The sequence below is a fragment of the Monodelphis domestica genome, chromosome 2 (assembly GCF_027887165.1).
Source record: "Monodelphis domestica isolate mMonDom1 chromosome 2, mMonDom1.pri, whole genome shotgun sequence".
Classification (NCBI taxonomy): Eukaryota; Metazoa; Chordata; class Mammalia; order Didelphimorphia; family Didelphidae; genus Monodelphis; species Monodelphis domestica.
In genome coordinates, this window is record NC_077228.1 from 231,883,223 (window position 1) to 231,904,766 (window position 21,544).

The 21,544-nt window shown below is 41.0% G+C and overlaps 1 long non-coding RNA gene across 1 annotated transcript in view; it reads right to left on the reverse strand.

The window, feature by feature from the left end:
- Positions 1-21,544, reverse strand: part of LOC103103767 (uncharacterized) — a 59,905-nt gene continuing 38,361 nt past the window's right edge. The window contains exon 4 of the long non-coding RNA XR_008916442.1: positions 1-1,985. This is a non-coding gene — a long non-coding RNA (uncharacterized LOC103103767). The remainder of the gene's footprint in view (positions 1,986-21,544) is intronic.

Consider the following 21,544-nt stretch of genomic DNA (forward strand, 5'->3'; position numbering starts at 1 on the left):
ACAAAAGAATTTCCTCCTGCGTCCATGACTCTTGATCTGCCACTGGACTTTGATGACTCCGGACAAGAGAGTGAGGTTGACGACTTTGTACAACTCTGCCTCCCTTTATAAAAGTCTGTAAGAGCTTGAAAACAAAGGACGAAAAACAACACGCCTGTATCTGCCTCATATTCTCTATGTGTGTACATCACTCCCTGTGTCAGCAACTAGCAGCTCTGACCCTCGTGCCCCGTGTGAACCCAAGCAGGGGACTTAGCCTCACAGAGGGAAAGAGGAGGATTCCGTGGTTCTGTGAGTCTAAACTCACAATCAGAAAACTGATGTGGAAATTTGCTATTTAAAAAAGTGAAATATCTAATCTTCGGTTTGAGGTGTGCAACTGGAGCTCACATACCTTATTCTGGAACTCATCTGCATGGAATGATAACCAAACCCATGCGAGCCATGGAGGTCCCTGAGAATGAAGAGAAGAGAGAGGACAAGGGGCATTTGGGTATACTGAAAATTAGGGGTTGTGAGATGGATTTCCCAAGGGAGGTAGGAGGGCAACTAAGAGAGGAAGGTGTCCTGAGAGCCCAGAGAAGAGGAAGAATCCAGGAGGTTAATGATGTTAAATTCAGCAGAAATATTGAGAATGGGGAGGATTGAGAAAAGGCCATCAGAGTGGGTTATTAAGAGCTTATTGGTAACTTTGGAGAAGGCAGTTAAAATTGAGTGGTAGGCTGAGAAATAAGTGAGAAGAGGAGAAGCAGAGGCAATAAATATAGACAGCTGTTTTAGATATGTGGCTTAAAAGGGGAAGAGAGATACAGGAAGCTTTAGGGGACGTTAAGGTCTTACCAAGGATAATTTGGTAGCAGAGCGTTTGGCCTAGAGTCAGAAGACTCATCTTCCTGAGTTCAGATCTGACCCCAGACACTGACTGACTCCTGACAAGTCACTTAAGCCTGTTTGCCTCTGTTTCTTCAACTATAAAATGGGGACCATAAAACCTACCTCATAGGATTATTGGAAGAATCAAATGAGATCATATTTGCAATGATTTAGCATAGGGCCAGGCACATAGTAGCCTCTTAATTTAAAAAATAACCTTACTTTTTGTTTTAGAATCAATACCAAGTATTGGTACCAAGGCAGAAGAGTAGTAAGGGCTAGGCAAATGGGATTGAGTGAGTTGTCCAGGGTCTCACAACTAGGAAGTATCTGAGGCCAGATTTGAACCAAGGACCACTTGTCTCCAGGCCTGGCTCTCAATTCCCATCCTTCATTTTTGAAGAGGACTATCATGGGGTGATGTCTTAACTTATGCATATATTGGACATGGCCTCTTTTTCTATTTTCCCTGAAGAAGTTTATAAACTCCTCAGAGGAATGATACACCTAGAGAAGGATAACAAACAAAAACACAAAACGTGATTTACACCGGTGGGTGTTTGAGACTGTATATGATACTGGAATTCAAAGGAGAAAAAATCTTTCCAAGGCTGACTTGGTTAAGATTTGCTTGATGTTCAAAGTCACAGGAGAAGCCCATCTTTATGCACTAAGTCCTTCCTTCCTCCTTACAAACATGCCCAGAATTTCCACTTTAAAAAATAGCAGCCTTTACCTCTCAAGCTATCCTCATATATCTCTGCTTCCATTTATAACCAAAATCCCAGAAAAAGCTGTCCATACCCACCGATTTAACTCTCGTCTCACTTATTTCTCAGTCGTCTGGCTTCCAGTTTGTGGTAGAATTTGCCCTTGTTTTGTGTGGGTAGAGAGAGGTATGGGGGCTATTGGAAGAGGCCAGGCTGCCATGTCCATAGACTTGATGGAATGAACATCCCCTGCAGTTGCAGGTGGAATCTCTTCTCCATCCTTTCCCTTTAACCCTTGGTCTTTCTTTTTTCCCCTTCTTCTGTGGTACAGCCTGGGATGGTCCTTGAAGGGGACACAGTCCATTTGGTTTCCTTTGCTGCTGGAAGTATAAGAGACTCAGCCTGGGGGAGGGGGGGAGGAAATGAGGCAAAGATTATTCCCGAGTTTGTTTCACCTGCGGGGAATGATTTCTGACCTAATGACTGTGGAAATGAAAGGTTATAGTGTTTTATATACTTTTTTAAAAGAAACAAAACAAAAAAACCCTTACCCTATATCTTAGTATTAATTCCAAGACAGAAGAGCAGCTAGGTAATTGGGGTTAAACATTTCACAGCTAGGAAGTGTGTGAGGCTAAATTTGAACCCAGGTCCTCCAGACTCCAGGCATCATGCTCCATCCACTGGGATACCTAGCTGCCCCCATTTTATATACTTTTAAACTAAACCCAGGATTCTTTTAATTTCTTGTGATAAGTAAAATTATTTTTATTTCACTTTATGGGCTATGACTATTATTTGAACCCTTAATCCCAACTTGCGGACCTGGCCTGGCCCCAAATATTTGGCATGGCTACTGGGGAAAGAAGGAACCCATGAATGAAGAGCTCGTTAGATAAAGGATTTTGGTTTCCAGTGATAAAAATGTTGTTGAGATATATGGGGAGCACTTTTTTTTTTAAACCCTTACCTTCCATCTTGGAAACAATACTGTGTATTGGCTCCAAGGCAGAAGAGCAGCAAGGGCTAGGCAATGGGGGTCAAGTGACTTGCCCAGGGTCACACAGCTGGGAAGTGTCTGAGGCCAGATTTGAACCTAGGACCTCCCCTCTCTAGGCCTGACTCTCAATCCACTGAGCTACCCAGCTGCCCCCATCGGGAGCACTTTCATTGGAACAAGAAGAAAGTTCCCATTCACCCTATGGGGTTGGCATAATAGATATTGAGGAACCTAGTGGAGATGATAAAAATATTCTCTAGCTCTTATTGGCATCTTTGGAAAAGCTGTATTGCCAAAGCAAGGAGAGGAAAGATAAATTGCCCCTGTATCTATTGGAGGCAGAGGTGAATGAGCTTTTGATTTTTAAATACCATGCCTTTGAAGGCAAAAGAAAGATTAATGAACATAGTAATTAGCCAAGGGAAAAAATAGCAATGCAATGGAAATGGGGACCAGTAGGACAAGGGGGAGCTTTGATCTCTGACCTAGAGGTTGCTCTGAAGAGTGTATTCAACTCAGCTAAGATTAGAGCTGTAAGAGAGAAAAATGGGAGAAGGGGTGATCAGGAGTGAAAACTGGAACAGGTGGTAAGGGAGCCTCAGGCTTATCCTATTACTGGCCCTTCTAAATACTACTTCCCAAGGAGTGAATTCCTCTATGGGGGAATTAGAGGGTGTATGGAAGAGGGGTTTTTCAGCCCCAAGTTACTTGGGAGTTTACAGAAGAAATGTAAACAGCAAGGCAATGAATTATTAAAACAATAGATAATGAGCCTGTACTCTGGGGGGGGAAATTCAGAGTATTTGTTAGTTGTAGAATGCTGTCACGGTAAGAAGTACATCCTTATATATTGGCTCCTTCCCTGATTACAGAGTTTACAGATGACTTGCTCTTACAAAGTCAGTCGAATTATTTGGAAGTATCAGACAGAGATTTTCTTTGGTTGCCTTTTTTTTGGAGAATAAAATGGGGAATTCTGAATATTTGCTTCCATAAAGATGAATTCCCTCTATAGCCATTTTTCTAATGAAAGGCTGTGATCTTTTCAAAAGAGGAGGGTTTAGTGAATTGGATTTATCCATGACCTCCACACAATCTTCCCCTTATGACCCAAGTCTGCTCTGGGGACAATTAGATCCTGACTTTTGAACTGTCTTGCCTAAATAGTGCCAGACTTTAGCTATGGGCTTTCTCCTTGAAGCCACTATAGAGGGCTCAGAAAATCAATTGGTGAGGTGTAGCTAGGGAGCAGTGGTTAGAGTACCAGGTCTGGAGTAGGGAGGACCTGTGTTCACATCTAGCTTCAGATGCTTCCCAGCTGTGTGACCCTGGACAAGTCACTTAACCCTGATTGCCTAGCCCTTGCCACTCTTCTATCTTAGAATTAACACTAAGATAGAAGGTAAAGGTTTAAAAAGAAAATCAGTTGTTGTAACTTGAGCCAGCTGAGCACACACACACAAAGAAACACACTCTGAAGAGGGTGAAGGGGGTATAATTTCTCCTTCCATGTTAGATGGGCAGAGGGTGGTGGTACTCTTTCCCATAGAAGATTTTGGATGTTGCTACTGAAACATGGATTGATGATCAGTCTGTGGGGGATGTAGGGAACCAGGCCAATAAGAGTCTGTCCTGACAAAATTTAGGACCTTTTTGAAAACCTCTCTCTCATCTAGCTGTTCTCCTATCTGCTCAAATCTGCCTTTGCAGTAAGATTTTATATTCTTCAAGCATGATTCTGACCGTATCACTCCCCTAGTCAATAAACTCCAGTGATTTCCCATTATCTCTAGGATCAAATACAAACTCTTTTGTTTGAGTTTTAAGTCTTTTACAACCTGGCTCCAAGTGCATTGGATGGTCTATGAAAATTATGGAGCTGGAAAATGGAATGTCATGTCCAGAGAATAGCACAAAGGTCCTCTTTCTGGAATTTTGAGCATGTAAAGGAAAATGAAAACATAACAAATAGGGCAGGAGGGAGGGGGACCTATTAGGAGGTTATTACAGAGAGACAAGGAAGGTGAGGTCCTAAACTGGGGCTGTGGCTGTTTGAGTGGAGAAAACAAGACAGACGTGAGTTTTATTATGGAGGCAGAAACAATAAGGTTTTTATGACTGTTTTATGTAGGGTGAGAGAGTGAGAAGTCAAGAATGAGCCAGTCTAAGGTTATGAACCTGTGCAACCCAACGCCCTCAACAAAAATATGGAAATTAGAGATCATTTATGGGAAAGCTCTAAGCCTGATTTGGTGTCAGTCAATCAATAAATATTTGTTAAGTGTCTACCATACTCCACACACCAGCACAGAGTTCCATATTAGAGTACTCTGCCTCTGCCAAGAAGGGAGAGAAATGAATTTTCATAAGGCTTCTTTAGGGCCAGGTTTGGTCATTATAATTACAGAAGGTTCAGTTTTGATTTTTTCTTGTTCTTTCCATTTATATTTTTGTAGTCATTTTTGTATATTGTTTTCTTGGTTCTTATTTCATTTCTTATCAGTTCATGTAATTATATATGTCTCTGTAGGCTTCCTATTTATCATTTATTACACTACAGTAATATTCCATTATATTCATGTGCCACAGTTCATTTAGTCATTTCCCAACTGATGGGCAACTATTTTGCTTCCAGTTTTTTTCCATCATAAAAAGGGCTGCTATAAATATTTTCATATATAGGAAACCTTTTTGTCTTTGACATCTTTGGGATATATGTCTAATAGTGGGATCTCTGAATCAAAGGGTATGAACCTTCTGGAGACTAGATAATTTTTAAGGTACCTTTCACCTCTAAATATTGGACTTTGATGACTCTGGAAGAGAAAGTGAAGTCAATAACCTTGTATAACTGTGCCTCACTTAAATCCAATTTATAAGCATCAAGATATCATCTAGTAAAGTCACTGGCCCTCTTTGAAAACAAAGGATAAACAATTAACATACATCTTTTCAGTCATCCATGCTTATAACTAGAACTGCTATTTTCTCCCTTTCTTTTTCATTCTCTGTAATATGGACTGGGCCTCTAGGGGAGATATATTGAGCAAAACAAAAAAAAATTAACTTTTGAAAAGATTATTTAGCCCACTTTCTCATTTCATAGATAAGCAAGGCTGATAGTGGTCGTCTGATTTGTCCAAGGCGATATGGAAAATAAGTGCTAGATCCTAGATTTCAATGGTCTTCTAAATCCAAATCCAGTATTCTGTTTTAGAGGCTGATAGGTGGAGCAACAGACAGAACTCTGGGCCTGGAAGTCAGGAAAATCTCAGTTCAAATACAGACTCAGACACATACCAGTTGTGTGACCCTGGGTAAGTCATTTAACTTTTATCTTCCTCAGTTTCTTCAACTATAAATTAGGAGACATAAAAGTGAGAAAATCAGATGAGATGGCAGCTTAGCAATAGTGAAGGAGATATAAGAGTACTCACCTCCCAGAGCTGTTCTAAGGATCAAATGAGATCATTTTTATAAAAGAGCTTATTTAGCACAGTGCCTGGCACATAGCAAGCTATTAAATACTCATTTTCTTTCTTTCCTTCCTTTTCACTCCAAGAAGAAAAAACAAGAACAACAATTTTTTAAAGATATCAGGAGAAAATGCACATGGAATGCTTGGTGAACACTAAGGAGACTGGCATATAGGATACTCCTAAAGCATAGTCTCTGAGGTTCCTTTCAGGTCTGTCCCTATGATTCTCTGAGTTGGAGAGAAATGATAAGTGCCTCGGACTTTATTTTAGTAGATAAAGAGGAGCAGAAGGGGTTTGGAGCAGGAGGTGAGGTGGTCAGGGCTGTGTGTTGCTCTGCCAGCAATGTGAGTGCATGGGCTGGCCCGGAAGAAGGTGAGATTAGAAGAGAGCTGGAGTGAAATTTTAGATTTACTCCACCCTGCTTAGTCTAACAAAACAGGAATGTCTACACCCCTACTTAAGGATTAAGTAGTGAGAAGGATGGCCTGTGACAGACATGTGCTAGCAAATGACAAATCAGAAACAACTGACAGACCTCTGGGCTGTCCTAAGTCAAGCTTAAGCTACTATTGGTACATGTGAGATGCAAGAAAGTGATGTAAAAATGGTCTACATATTTCGTGTCACTTCCTCTCTCTCTCTCTCTCTCTCTCTCTCTCTCTCTCTCTCTAGCTCTTTTCATGGAGAGGTGACTCTGGCGGTAGCATGCTGGGCGTCTTGGCATCTTGGCGTGGCTGTAGCTATTGTCCAGGTTTGGCAGTGAGTGTCCTTGATACAATACTGAGAGAAGCTTAGTAGCCTAGTTCAGTCTTTTAAGCATCTAACTCAACAGTTCGAAACACAGCTGCAAGATCAGGTGAGTATAAAACATTTTCTTTTCTCTTTTCACTTTCATTTGAATTGAACACAGCTGTTTTTTTTTTTAACCTAAAAGCATGAATCCCCCTTCTCTTAAGGAACAAACAACCCAATGAGCCCACTCTCACTGACAATACTGCCTAGATTACTCTTAACTAGCGATGAGAAAAACCTGGAGAAAGTTTTGGTCTTGTCCTGCTCCCCACATGTCTCTAGTTTTAAAATTAAGTGAGGAGTTAAAAAACAACAACAACAACAACAACCTGTGAGGCCAGCTAGGAAAAGGGAAGGCTTTACTCAAAGAGAGAAACTGTTTTACCCTGAAGGTAAAGTAGAGGAGACTTGTGACCCCTCCCAAATCAAACAAAAACTCAGTCTTAGCCTCAGGAAAAAGGCTTTGTTTTCTGTCTCCTTTTGGCCTAGGGAACTTGATTGGCTCTTTAAAAAAAAGGCCACTACACCCAAATCTTTTTCACTCCCTGATTTTAACCCCTAACCAGTAGAGACATCTACTGACTAAAACCAATTTTTTTAAACCAAAATTTTAAATAATTACAAAATATATATAAAAATAAATACTACATTCTACAACATTTGTATGGCATTTGAAGAATTAGGGACATTAAAGATTCCAGAATACCTCCAATTTCTTATGTTATTAGGTAATTTCATTTTATACTCCTAAATACTGTGATGAGAAATGCAACCTTGAAATAATTGAAGCTAAAATGCAGGAAAACGTGCAAAACCAATTGGATAATTTAAAATGCTTCTTACAGGATCAATTGACAAATACTGACGCCACCAAAAACATGTCTGACCCTGACAAACTTGTTTCTAAATGAGGAAATTCCCTTCCCCGAAATGGAGATGGAAAACACCTCTCCTATAGCTCAGCTAGCAGACTGGTTCTCTCGTGGTCTGCAAATCTTGGCTGAACTTAATTCCCAGGACCCTTCTCCTGAAACCCAAACTTCTGAAATCCCAGTTTCTTCTGTTACTTCTCCTACCCAAAAACCAATTCCAGCCCCAAAGAAATCTCGTCCTTCTAAAGAAACTCCTTTTAGTCAAACTGGCTCTCAGGTACCAAATTCAACTAGAGGCCTTTTTCCTCTAAGAGAAGTACCTGAAATAGGACGCAATGGGGATGTGGTGACTCTAAGGCACAATATACCATTTACTCCCCAAGAAATAAATGAATTCACAAGAAATATTCCCACATATGAACAAGATTCCTTTCTGGTAACGAAAAAGATGAGAGACATATTTTTTCAGTATAATCTGTCTTACAAAGATGTTGAAAACTTGCTACATGCTTTTTTAACTGAATGTGAGAAAAATTAAATAATTTCTCATGTCAATAAAGCCCGGGGGCGAAATGCAGCACACTGGCCATCTCAGAATCCCAAATGGGACTATAACAACTCTGAGGATTATTTACAATTATACCGTTGTACGGAGGCCATCTTAACAGCCATGCCAGAGTGTGTAGACAGTACAGATAAGTGGACAGAATTTGAAAGAATTCAGCAAAATGAGGAAGAGACACCCTCCATATTCATGGACAGAATAATTGAGTTTGGGGGTCAATACCTGGATTTTGACCTTTCTAAATAAAATTGCATAAGACAAATTAGAAGGCACTTTGTCAATATCCCTTGCAAAGTGATTAGGGATTATTTTATTTTAGAATAATTTAGAATAACATTTTAGAACACATTGCCCAAGGTGGCCACAGATGGTTCTTGAAGAATTACAAAAAATTGCTCTATATGTTTCAAAGGGAAACAAAGAAAAGGAGGAAGAGACTAATGATCTCATGGAGAAAATTGAGAAACGACTGACATATTTAACAGATAAGATTGCTAAACTGTAAAAAGGGCATGATCCTCAACCAATGGCACTTGCCCCTCTCCAAGAATCTAATTATCGATCCATTACCTGCCAATTCTGTGAGAAGAAGGGCCGCAGAATGATAGAGTGTAGAACTTTATTCAAGGCAATCAGAAAGAATATGCAGTTTAATAACAACTACAGAAATTATAATTATAGAAATAACTATAATAATAATAATGGAAACCACAACTTTAGGAATGATAACTATAGGAATAGATTTTAGGAAAATGATAACTCAAACCAAATGACTCCACAATATAACTTAAGTGGTGCTCCTCAAAAAAATACTTGGGGTGCTAATGCTCCTCAGGGAGGTGCCCAAGGAACTTCCCAAATACTATGAAGGTGATACCTCTTAGATCCTAATGTTTTTGTATATATTAACCCTTTTCAGTTTTGTCTCCCCTCCAAATAGTAGCAAGAAGAAGGAAGATAAAGGAGGAAATGGATTTTTTAATACAGTACCCCTGCAATTATGAAATATATACATTTTTAACATTTTTGTTTTTCTTCCCTATTGATGGATCTGTACTATTTTGTTGCACTTTACTTGTGCCATATAGTATTTGATTTTCTCTCTCTAATTTTTTGCATTTGAAGCACGTCACTTCTATTGAGACTGATTGACTTTATCCTATCACAAGCATTGGAGATAATAATCCATAGACAAATTGATATTGTTTTTTGGGAACACATTGAATCCCTGAATTTTTTCCCTTATTTTTATTATTGCTTTTCTTTTATTTTGATTAGAATTTTTATTTTTTTTCCTTTTTTTCATTTCTTGTACTTAAGGTATATACAATCAATATTAATTTTTTCTGCAGTAATATGTTTAAATATATATATATATGTATATACTTGCTATAATATTAATGCATACCCAAAAAGCTTTAAACTGTGGGAACCTGTCATTTATTGATAAAATGTTATGGGACTGTGATTAATGTTTATGTCTGATTTTAGGAAATGGTATAAAAACAAGGAGCACACACTTAAACTGAATAGTGCCAAAAAGAGCACAGGTCAAAAAGAAAGAAACCAATCCAGGTAGTATTGATACACTTCTAAGCCAATAAAAAAGGACTTAAACCTAGTGGGAAACTTGAGGTTGTGTGAGACTTGCCCTATGTTAAGATGCAGGACTTTCTTGTATCCACACTCTTTGCGAAATACAGACAAGTACCAAAGTTTGGCTATCATCCTGGCTCCCTGTATTCCTGAGAACAACAAAAAATCAGACCAGGGAATGACACTTCCCTATCAAAATAAAATTCTAGTTCTTTTTCTTTCTTATAGTATGGCAACTTCCTGTAGTCTTGGCTGCAAATGGGTAAGTGAAATATTACTGCATTCTGTCCTACAGACTTGTGGGATTAGAAATTACCTTAATTGGACCCTAATACAAGGCCCTATTATGAATTTATTCTTTCTTACTCAAAATTTTGTATACATAGATTTTTTTATATTTTGATACTGATTTTGAATTCTTACTTCTTAAAAAAATAGTTTAATTTTTCTTCCATTAATTTTTATTTTTGTTCTTTTTTGTTTATTCTTTTGATAATTGACTCATACAACCCCATAACTCAACCATGCATCCTGAGCTGAACTGGATGTTTCTCAACACCTACTTCAGGGTGGGGATTGTATTTTAATAAAAATTCAAGATTTTGAAATTTTGTTCAAGAAAGACCTTCAAGGAAAGTAGCTTGCTAACTCCAAAATCCAGAGAATGAACTGTTGCAGAAAGATGCCAGAAAATCTACACCACATCAAGAAGATCCAGAATGAACTTTGGGTGAGGTTGATTGAACTGAAGTTTGATTGCAACTTTATTTGAATGTATACTCTTATGCCAAAAGGGGACTGCCCCCTAATTAGTTTTTGTCAATGCACCGAGCAAACATTGGTTTTGCTGTCTCTCTCTCTTCTATTTCCCTCTTTTATCTAACTGTTGTAGTTTCCTCTCAGAAGGTGAAATTTTGTATGCACCTGCAGTTAGAAGAAGTGTAAGTAAGAAGAGGTGCATGATGATTATGTTTAGTGATCAATTGGGGGGACTAGTCTCCCAATCATCATCAGGGGGGATTGTGAATTTTAGATTTACTCCACCCTGTTTAGTCTAACAAAACAGGAATGTCTACACCCCTACTTAAGGATTAAGTGTTGAGAAGGGTGGCCTATGACAGACACGTGCTAGCAAATGACAAATCAGAAACAACTGACAGACCCCCTGGGCTGTCCTAAGTCAAGCTTAAGCTATCATTGGTACATGTGAGATACAGGAAGTTATGTAAAAATGGTCTATATATTTCGTGTCACTTCCTCTCACTGGGCTCTTTTTGCAGAGAGGTGGTTCTGGCTCTTGTGGCTGGTGGCAGTGTGCTGGGCATCTTGGCATCTTGGCGTGGCTGCAGCTATTGTCCGGGTTTGGCAGTGAGCATCCTTGATACAAAACTTGGAGAAACTTAGTAGACTAGTTCAGGTGAGGCGTCTTCACTGAACTCTCTCAGAGTTTAGACTGATTCCTTTTTCCTTTACCTTACAAAACACTATCCTCTTAGGAAGTCTCTAATCTTCTGAGGCCTGGTGGTGGAGGTCTTTGAACTCACCCTGGCACAGGCTAGGCCAGAGATATCCTATACCCTTTTCCCTCTCTCTCTTCTTCTTAATTCCTTCCCTCTATATTAATTAAACCACCATAAAATTTCCAAACTGACTTGAGTATTTTATTTGGAATTTGAATTAAATCCCTGGTGACCAATTAAATTTATATTCAGTCTCAACCCTAAATTTACCCTTACATTGTTCATGGAAAAGCCAGGAGATCAGTGACATTGGATCCAAGAGTACCTCCAGGTAGTAAAGTGTAAGAAGACTGGAAAAGAAGGAGGAGGCTATGTCATAAAGGACTTTGAATGCCATACAGAGCATTTCTTATTTGCTCCTGTTGGCAAAAAAATTGACTTTCAATTCTTTCAAAAAGAAATAACTTTCAGTAAACTGAAGTGTACTACAGTTTGCATTTGCCAGGTTGAATGGATTTATGGATGAGATTATCTAGCTTTAACTAAACTAACCCTTACAAAATTAACTTGGGACTCTAAAAGATTCCTACAGAGAAATAAGTGTCTGTTTGAAGATAATACTGATGATAGGAGAACAAAAGTACAAGAAAATAACAGGGCTGACTCTTCTCTCGATTCTAGTACAAACTCTTGGTCAGTCATATTAAAGGCATCCTGACCCCATGGGGTAGCCCTAGATGTTCACCTCTCACCCAGCTCTTGAACCTGTGGCTCCAAGCATGCTTCTCAGCAGATGGGCCAACCCAGGGAGAGGTAAAGTGACGCACCTCAAACCTATCAGTGAGTTAGAAGGATGCATGTGAAGACTTCCTCTGATGGAATGGGTGGCTGAGAATAATTCATTTCAATGGTCCATGACCTTTAGGTTCTATCATATGGTCAGGTCATTTAAGCCTCAGTTTCCTCATCTGTAAAACTGGAAGAATAATAGCATCTAACTCCCAGAGTTGTTGTGAGGCCCAAATAAGATAATATTTGTAAAGTGCTTTGTAAACCTTAAAGCGCTATGGAAGTGCTAGCTATTATTGCAATTAAGTGGCACTGTGAATAGAGACAAGAACCCTCATTTTCCTAAGTTCAGATCTGTCCTTAGATACTAGCTGTGTGAACCTGGGCAAGTCACTTAACCCTGTTTGCCTCAGTTTTCACCTCTGACAAATGAACTGGAGAAGGACATGGCAAACCATTCCAGTATCTTTATTTGGCAAGAAAACTACGTCCAAAAAAGAAAAGAAAAAAAAAGAAAACCTCCAATGGAGTCATATAGAGTCCAACAAGATTGAAACAATTGATTAATGACATTATTCCTTTATTATTAAATGGAATAGGGCATTGCCACAGCAATGGATAATACAAAATAACCCAAGGCAGCTGTGTCAAAGGCATGCAGAATAAAGAGCTAAGTGAGGTCTGAGGGGGAAGATTAAAGTTAATTAAGAGGATTAGGGAAGAGGCAACATTTGAGTTGGATGTCAAAGAATCAGTAGACATTCCAGCCTGTGTTCTGTGTTCCAGGTGGGGCGGGAGAGATCCTGGAGGTAAAGATAGTATTCTGCATCTGTCTCTGTCTGTCTCTCTGTCTCTCTGTCTCTCTGTCTCTTTGTTTCTCTCTGTCTCTCTGTCTCTCTCTCTCTCTCTCTCTCTCTCTCCCCTTCTCCCTCTCCTTCCCAGGAACTGGGTATTAGGGTACCCAAGGAAAATGACGAGAAGCAATGGCAGTGAGAACACATAAGAGGAATTCTTTTTTCTTTTAAACCCTTACATTTTGTCTTAGAAATGATAACAATTCCAAGGCAGAAGGGCAGTAAGGGCTAGACAGTGGGGGTTCAGTGACTTACCCAGAGTCACATAGCTAGGTAGTGTCTGAGGCTTCATTTGAACCTAGGTCCTCTTGACTCCATCCATTTAGCCACCTATCGGGTGCACATAAGAGGGATTTTTAATCTGAGGTTCATGAACTTTCAAAAAATATTTTGATAAATGTTTTTTCAGTATAGTTACTTGTAAAATATTTTATATTTAGGGGTTTTTTTTGCATTATTCAGAGAAGGGCCCCACTGAAGGGTGAATACAAAGACTCCAAAAAGATCTTGACAAAATAGAATTTGGGATTGAATCTAATAAAACAAAATGTAATAGGTATTAATGTAAAATTTTTAAAAATTGATTTCACAAAGGTCTCCCACCAGACTACTAACCTGAGTCCAAATCTAGCCTCAGATACTTTCTAGCGGTATGGTTCTGGGCAAGTCACTTAACCTCTATTTGCCTCTGTAAAGGATAATTTTGGTGTTGTGACTTAAGATATATTAATTATTTGGTCACCATGGATATCCCAAATAATAAAAATACCCAATTCAGTCTGAAATTTTATGGTGATTTAATTAATATAGTGGAAAGAAATTAAGAAGAAGGGAGAAGGAAAAGGGTGTAGGATTTTCTCCTGCCTGGCTTGTACCAGGCGGGAAGATTAGGGGATCTAGAAAGTAAGGATTTGGAGGGTGAAAGAGGAAGGAATCAGCCTGAACTCCAAGAGGGCTCAGCCAAGATGCCTGAACCTGAATTAGCTCAAGGGAAAAGTCATCTCCAAAACCCAGACAAATAGCTGCCACCACACCAAGATGTCGGAATGCTTAGCACGCTGCCAGCCAGAGACACCTCTCCGGGAAAAGAGGGAGAGAGAGGAAGTGACATGCTTTATATAGATGGTTTTACGTCACTTTCCTGCGTCTCATCTGTACCAATGATAGCTTAGCTTGACTTAGAATAGTCCAGGGGTCTGTCCACTGTTTCTGTACATGTCTGTTGAAGGCCATTTATACTTAATCTTTGAGTATGATGCAGGCATTCTTGACCTTGTTAAACTAAGTAGGGTGGAGCAATGTAGAAGTCCCAAGACCTGATTCTATTAAACCAAGTATCTCCATTGTTACAATCAGGAAATAGTTAAATCAGATCTTCTAAAGTGTGGTCTAAGTAAGGTGGAGTAGTTTTTAAATTCACACCTCAGTTTACTCAACTGTAAAATGGATCCCCATTACTCCCACATTACTCAACTATAAAATGGATAGTACATCTACAATGCTGCATTTCCATGTTCATGAATTCTGAAATTCCTTTATCTGATTAAAATATTTTTAAAAAATAAAATAAAATAAAATGGATATTAACAGTACCTGTGTCAAAGGATTGTTGTGAGGATTAGATAACACATACAGTGCCTTTCACACAGCCGGAATTATATAAATTATATAAATCCCTTCTCCCTTATAGGAGACAAAAAAAGTTAAGTGAAGCCCTGCCAAAGTGATTTGGATCCAAGACTTAGCCTGGGTGATATTCATTCCCCCTGTTTCCTTTTTGTTTGGTTTGGTTTGGTTTTTTCCTCTAGTTTCTTAATAAATGCTTGCTGAGGGGATAGCCAGGGGGCTCAGTAGATTGACAGCCAGGTTCAGAGATGGGAGGTCCTGAGTTCAACTCTAGCCTTAGATTCTTTTTAGCTGTGGGACCTTGGATAAGTCACTTAAGACCCTCCCTCCCCACCTTTGCCTAGCCCTTACTGCTCTTCTGCCTTAGAACCAATATACAGTATCGATTCTAAGATGGAAGTAAGGAGTTTTTTGTTGCTTTTTTTTTAATGCTTGTTGAATTAAATTGGATATGAACTCAGATCCCTAGAGACACCCTTTGAGTTCTTCTTTCTGATTTTGTGATCAGCTTCCTGCCTCCCCTGCGACTTCCAGGTAGTTGAAGATGAGACAGTTCAAAGAGCCCTATATATCAAGTCCATACTGATTCAGGCAGCAGTGATTCAGACTGAAGCTCTTATCTCACCTCCCCGCATCAGGGGAATCTCCTCTCAGCATTTCTAAGTCTCTAAGAATGATGCTCAGATCCTGGGAACATGTCACTCTCCAAACTCTGTGGGGGGAGAGCTCAGTTACCTCTGTCTCTCTTCCCTCTTGGTCACACAAGGGCTCCCCTGGCTCCACCAACCCCAGTCCAGCCCCACTGGGGTGAGATCTTCAAGCTGGGGTAGAGAATGATTATGTACCTGGCTGAGACCCCAATGTGCAGGGAGAGGGACAAGGGGCTGAAGCCTTTTGAGGACCAAAGAGAACAGTTTAAAATGCATTAAAAAAAAAAAAAACACTTGACAAGTTCTTGCAGAAAAGATGACAAGATATGGTCCAGGCAACTAGTTTCTGACTCTGAATGGGTTCAATGGGCCATGCCCAAAGGATGGGCATTAATGGCAACCTTGAAGGAATCTTCGGTAGAGTCTAGTCCTTGGCTCTCTTCTGCTTACTACTTTTTTGTCAATGGCTTGGATAAAAGTACAGTGGAATGGGGGGCAACTGGGGGGCTCAGTGGATTGAGAGCCAGGCCTAGAGATAGGAGGTCCTGGGTTCAAATGTGGCTTCAGATACTTCCCAGCTGTATGATCCTAATCAAGTCACTTAACCCCCATTGCCTAGCCCTCACCACTCTTTTGCCTTAGAATCAGTACACAGTATTGATTCTAAGATGGAAGAAAGATAAAGGTTTAAAAAAATTTTTTAAAAATAGTTCACAGAGGAGCAGCTAGGTAGCACAGTGAATAGAGAACCAGGCTTGGAGTAAGGACTTCAAATTTGACCTTAGAGTCTTCCTTGTTGTGCCACCCTGGGCAAGTCATTTAATCCCTGTTGCCTAACTTTTGCCACTCTTCTATCTTAAAACTGATACTAAGACAGAAGATAAGGGTTAAAAAAAAAGTTCCTAGATCCCAGGTAAAAAACCCCTGAACTAAAAAAGTTTGGGGAATTTGGTACACTGCAAATAATATGAGTCAACAATGTAATTTGGCAGCCAAAAAGTTAATGCCATTTTAGGCTGAATTTAGAGGGTCTATAATGTCCAAGACTAAGGAGATGATATTCCCTTTTTACTCTCTTCTAGTCAGATGAAGTCTAGAGTACTATGTTCAATTCTATGGTTCCCATGTTATTGGAATGATATTAAATAAGGGAGATTATCCCAAAGGAGGGTAACCAGGATGCTGAAGGTTCCTTGAGATCATGCCACATGAGAATCATTTAGAGAAATGAAAGATGTTTATCCTGGAGAAGAAAACACATAATAGCTGTGTCTAGGTATTTGAAAGACTATCTTAATTTGAAAGGATTATTCTATAGAGCCTCTGAGAGCAAAATGAGGAGCAATAGTGGGAAATCGGTAGAGGCAAATTATATCTAGGCTTGAGAGAAGGAAAAAAAAACAACTTCAGTAAGAATTAGAGCTATCCCGGCACTTTTTTGTATATTAGATGAGAGAAGGATTTAAAAAATTATGGCATATGAATGTCATATATCCATGTAACTGAAGAAACAATTTACTTTCACTGTGTTTTTATTGCTTCCCCCCCCCCATGGCTAATGTGAAAATATGTTTTGTATGATACTGAGCGTCATATTTCTTGCCTTCTCAATGGATAGGGGAGGCATTGAGGGAGGGAAAGAATTTGGAACTGAAAAAGAAAAATTAGCCCCCAAAAAAGAAAAATATATAAAGAATTCAGAGAAAATGAGATTTATATGAACAGATACAGAGTGAAATAGCAGAACCAAGCAAATAATACAATGGCTACAACAATGTAAATGAAAAGAACAACCAAAAGAACTAAATTGTTATATAATTATGATACCAAAGCCTTGACTGTGAGAAGAGCTGAGAAAATGTCCACTCCTTTGCAGAGCTGGGGAACTATGAGTGTGGAATATTGCATATCCTATCAGATATGCTCAATGGATTGATTTTGCTAACTTTTTTTTTCTTCTTTCCTATTTCATCTTTGTTAAAAGGAAAGTCTCTGACCTGGGTAAGGGATTTGTGTGTGTGTGTATGTGTGTGTGTGTGTGTGTGTGTGTGTGTGTGTGTGTGTATGAAGGGAGAGAGAGAGAGAGAGAGAGGGAGAGAGAGAGAGAGAGGGAGAAAGAGAGAGGGAGAGAGGGAGAAAGAGAGAGGGAGAGAGAGAGAGGGAGGGAGAAAGAGAGAGGGATAGAGCAGAGAGGAAGAGAGAGAGAGAGGGAGAGAGAGGGAGAAAGAGAGGGAGAGGGAGAGAGAGAGAGAAAGAGAGGGAGAGAGAGAGAGAGAGAGAGAGAGAGAGAGAGAGAGAGAGAGAGAGAGAGAGAGAGAGAGAGAGAGAGATTCAAGTATGGTGGATAGAGAGCTTTCCTGAAGCCAAGAAGATCTAGGTTTGAGTCCCTACTGGTATGTGACCCTACAGGGTCTTCTGACTTCTCAATGATGGGGGACATTCTCTAAGAATATAAATTGCAAAAGCTTTACTCTGCATAGGTAGAGGGAGTTTCCTCTCCTGGGAGATCCCTGCACTAATTAGATCAAGACTCAGATGCCTATCTATAAAAACAAAAGGCACCAATTTAAAAGAAACAATTAGAGTTCTTCCAAAGGGAGATGGGCCACCTCTGGAGGCATGGAGTTGCCCTGACAGTGGATCTTTGAGGAGAAGCTGGAGAGCCATTGGGGCTCCTCTGCCATAGAGGAGATTCTTGCTCAGGTGTGGATTAGAAGACTGAGAGCCCCTGTATTCTGTGATTCTGGAAGCCCTCGGCCAGAACTCCTCCTGCCTTATGGTATGGGATGGACCCACCTGGTGGCTCACCTGGGGAATGACAGCACCTCTCCACCCACCTCCCAGTTTTCCCCAGTGGATGATTGCTCCTTCTCTCCCTCTGCTCTCCAAAGGAAAGCCAGCATATATTAGGAGACTTAAGAGCCCTTGGGGTGGATGGGAAGACTCCTTCCCCACCCATGCCGCAGACTCCAACCTTACAAGGTTCCTGGGCCTATCATCTCCAGGAGATCAGGAAACTTTTGCCCTTAAGAAGTAGAAAACAGGGACTTATGAGAGAGGATGCTGTCCCCATCTAGAGAACTGTGGGAGTTGAAATCCAGAAGAACACATGATTTATCCCTTGTTTATATAGGTATAGGATTGGGGATTGGGGATTTAAAAGATGACTATTATAAAAGTGAATAATATGGAAATAGGATTTGAGTGATAATATATGTATAACTCAGTGAAACTGCTTGTCAACTCTGGGAGGGGTAGGGAAGAGGGGAGGGTGAGAACATGAATCATGTAACCAGGGAAAAATGTTTTTAATTAAATTAAATTTTTAAAAAAGAAAGAAAGAAGAGTAGAAAACAAAGCAAGCTTGTTTACATGATTTCTCATGTAAGGACTCCTGAGCAGACTAAGGCCTGCAGAGGGACTAGGTGGTGATGCTAATTATCCATCTGTAAAATGGGTATAATAAATTCATAGTGCTCTCTGCTGTGTGCTGAGGAGTGTGAAAGCACTAAGTGTGCCAGAAGCATTATTATCCCCCTTATCCTCAACCAAGGCACAATCTCCCCCTGCCCAGTCCTACCCCACCATGTCACCACTCTTCCCCAGACACATAGATTGGAGCCCACTACTGACTGAGCCGGAGTCCTGGGAATAGGATGCCCCCTCTCCTGCCCTGTCCTTCATTGCCCAGTTAGTCTTCTGGGATAGACAATAAGATAGCACTGTGGGAATGCCTAAGGTGAGCAGGGGAGAGGGTGTAGCAGGAGACTTTCCAGCCCTGAAAAGGCAGAACGTCTCGGGGGAGGGACTGAGTCATGGAATCCCAGGCGGGTGAGGCTGGGACCTGTCTCCCAATTCTCTATTAACTGCCTGGGCTGGGCCCTCTAGATACCAAGATGCCAATCTCCCAAGGCAAACATTAAAGGGGGAGGCTGCAGCAGGAAAAAAAATGTTGTCAAGGAAGGAAAACTCTCATGTTCGTTTACCCAGGGCTAATCATTGGCCTCCTTTCCACACCCTCTGGGGTTAGTACAGCTTTGGACCAGAGATCTCAATCTCCCCTCCTGTCTCCTGCCTGGTCCCCGTGAGGCCCTGAATGGAGGGAGAACAGTCCCGGCTGGAGAAGCTTTTGCCTCTCTGAGTCCCCCCCCCCCACTTCTGGTTAGCTAATACCTTCTACCTGTTCTCCCTCCACCTCCTCCCCGACCTTCCTTCCCACCAGCATAACCGAGGCAGTCTACTAGTAGGCTCAGGCAAGGCCTGGGAAATCACTGCAGGAAAGGAGGAAGGTCAGAGAAGCACAGTAGGCATGCTAGGTTGGTACCAAGATCCCATCACCTCCGCCTTCTGGGCCATGGCCAGTGGTCTTCACTTTCATCTTCCATGACTTTGGAAGGGAGAATGAGGCTGGTGACTGTGTGCAACTCTGCCTCACTTAAATCTAATCCATGAGCAAGACAAGATATTACTCCCAGGATATCGTTGGTCCTCTTCTAAAATGGAGGATGGGGACAGTGACTGGGGGGGCAGCTGGGTGATTCAGTGGATGGAGAGCCAGGCCTAGAGATGAAAGAGGTCCTAGGTTCAAATGTGACCTCAGACTCTTCCTACTGTGTGACCCTGGGCAAGTCACTTAACCCTCATTGCCAAGCCCTTACTGCTCTTCTGCCTTAGAACCAATACACAGTATTAATTCTAAGATGGAAGAGAAAGGTTTTAAAAAATAAAATAAAATAAATGAGGATGAACACCAGACAAAAGCAGTCCTCTAAGGTCACACAGATATAACTGATGATTCGAAATAAGTTAGGAATAGAAGATGACTGCTGTTGTCTTCTGCGGAGGCACAGATTGACATCCAGATATGAAAAACACATGCCTCTTTCCTGACCCAAAGGCTGCCTAGTAACAAGGCACCCATGGAAACCAGGGAATGTCAGAAGGCCTGCTTTCAGGCTGAGCTCTTCCTTTTACAGATTATTTGACTTGGGCCAAGTCATTAAAGCTCTCTGAACAATAGTTTTCTCATCCATAAAATGGAGATGGCTATACTGTTGTAGCCTGCCTCCAGTGAAATAAAATCGATGGGGTCAGAGAGGTGGCATAATAAGTAGGGTACCAGTCTTGGATTCAGGAGGACTTGGGTTCAAATCTGACCTCAGACACTTCCTAGCTGTGGCACTCTGGGCAAGTCACTTCACTGCCATTGCTTAGCCCTTGCTCTTCTGTCTTAGAATTATTGCTAAGACAGAAAGTAAAAAAACGCAAAACACAAAAAAGAAAAAAAATGGGCAAAAGTATTTGGTAAATTGCAAACGACTATGCATGTCGATCATTATGGGATACATCTGACAAGAGGACTGACTGAATGGGAGGCAAGCTGCCAATGCCCACATACGTACACCAGCAAAACCCTGAAGTTTGAACCTGACATAATAATTATCAAGAAATCCAATGAAAAGATATAATAAGTTACATATTTCAGCCCAGAATTGTACAAAAAGTTAGCCAGAAACCCATAGGCAATAGAAAAGAGGACCTTTTGAGCAAAAAATTTGCCAGTGTGACAAGAGGCAGCATAGCCCATGAAGTTCTTTGTCTAGAGACAGCAAGATCTAAGGGCTCCCTGAGAAAGCCCCAGGGCAGGGGACCTTAGAAGCCCCAGGGGGTGAAAAGGGCTGACTAGCTCTGTGCCCCAGAGCTCAGACTGGGATAGCACAAGTCCAAAGACTATCAGGACTCTAACATTCTGTCCTGAAGTGCCAGAGAAGACCCTGAAGATCCAGAGAGGAGGCAGGAAATAGAGATCAGCTCAAGAATCTACACCAGAAAGTATTAGCTCAAAAACCTAGGGCAGTGATGGCAAACCTTTTAGAGATGGAGTGCCAGGCCCCACCCCCACACTACACAGGGGAGGGAGAAAGTGCTCCCATTGGGCTGCTGGGCAGAGGGGCAGGTGAAGTGAGATATGTCCTCAGCAAGTATAGAGAGGGGGAGAGGAGTGTTTGGAGCACTCCGCTCCCCTCCAGCTCTGCTGCCTGTGAGCTGCTCACTTTCCCCTCTGTGTGCTCCCATTGGGCTGCTAGGCAGAGGAGTGGGGATGTGAAAAGATCTAGACACTAGGCAAGGGGGAGAGGAGAGAGGGGAGCAGCTCCATCTGAGTCCCTCTGCTTTTCTAGTAATTAACTGGGAGGTGTGGGGTGTGGAAGGGTAGCTGAGTGCCCACAGAGAGCACTCTGTATGCCAAATTTGGCACCCGTGCCATAGGTTTACCATTA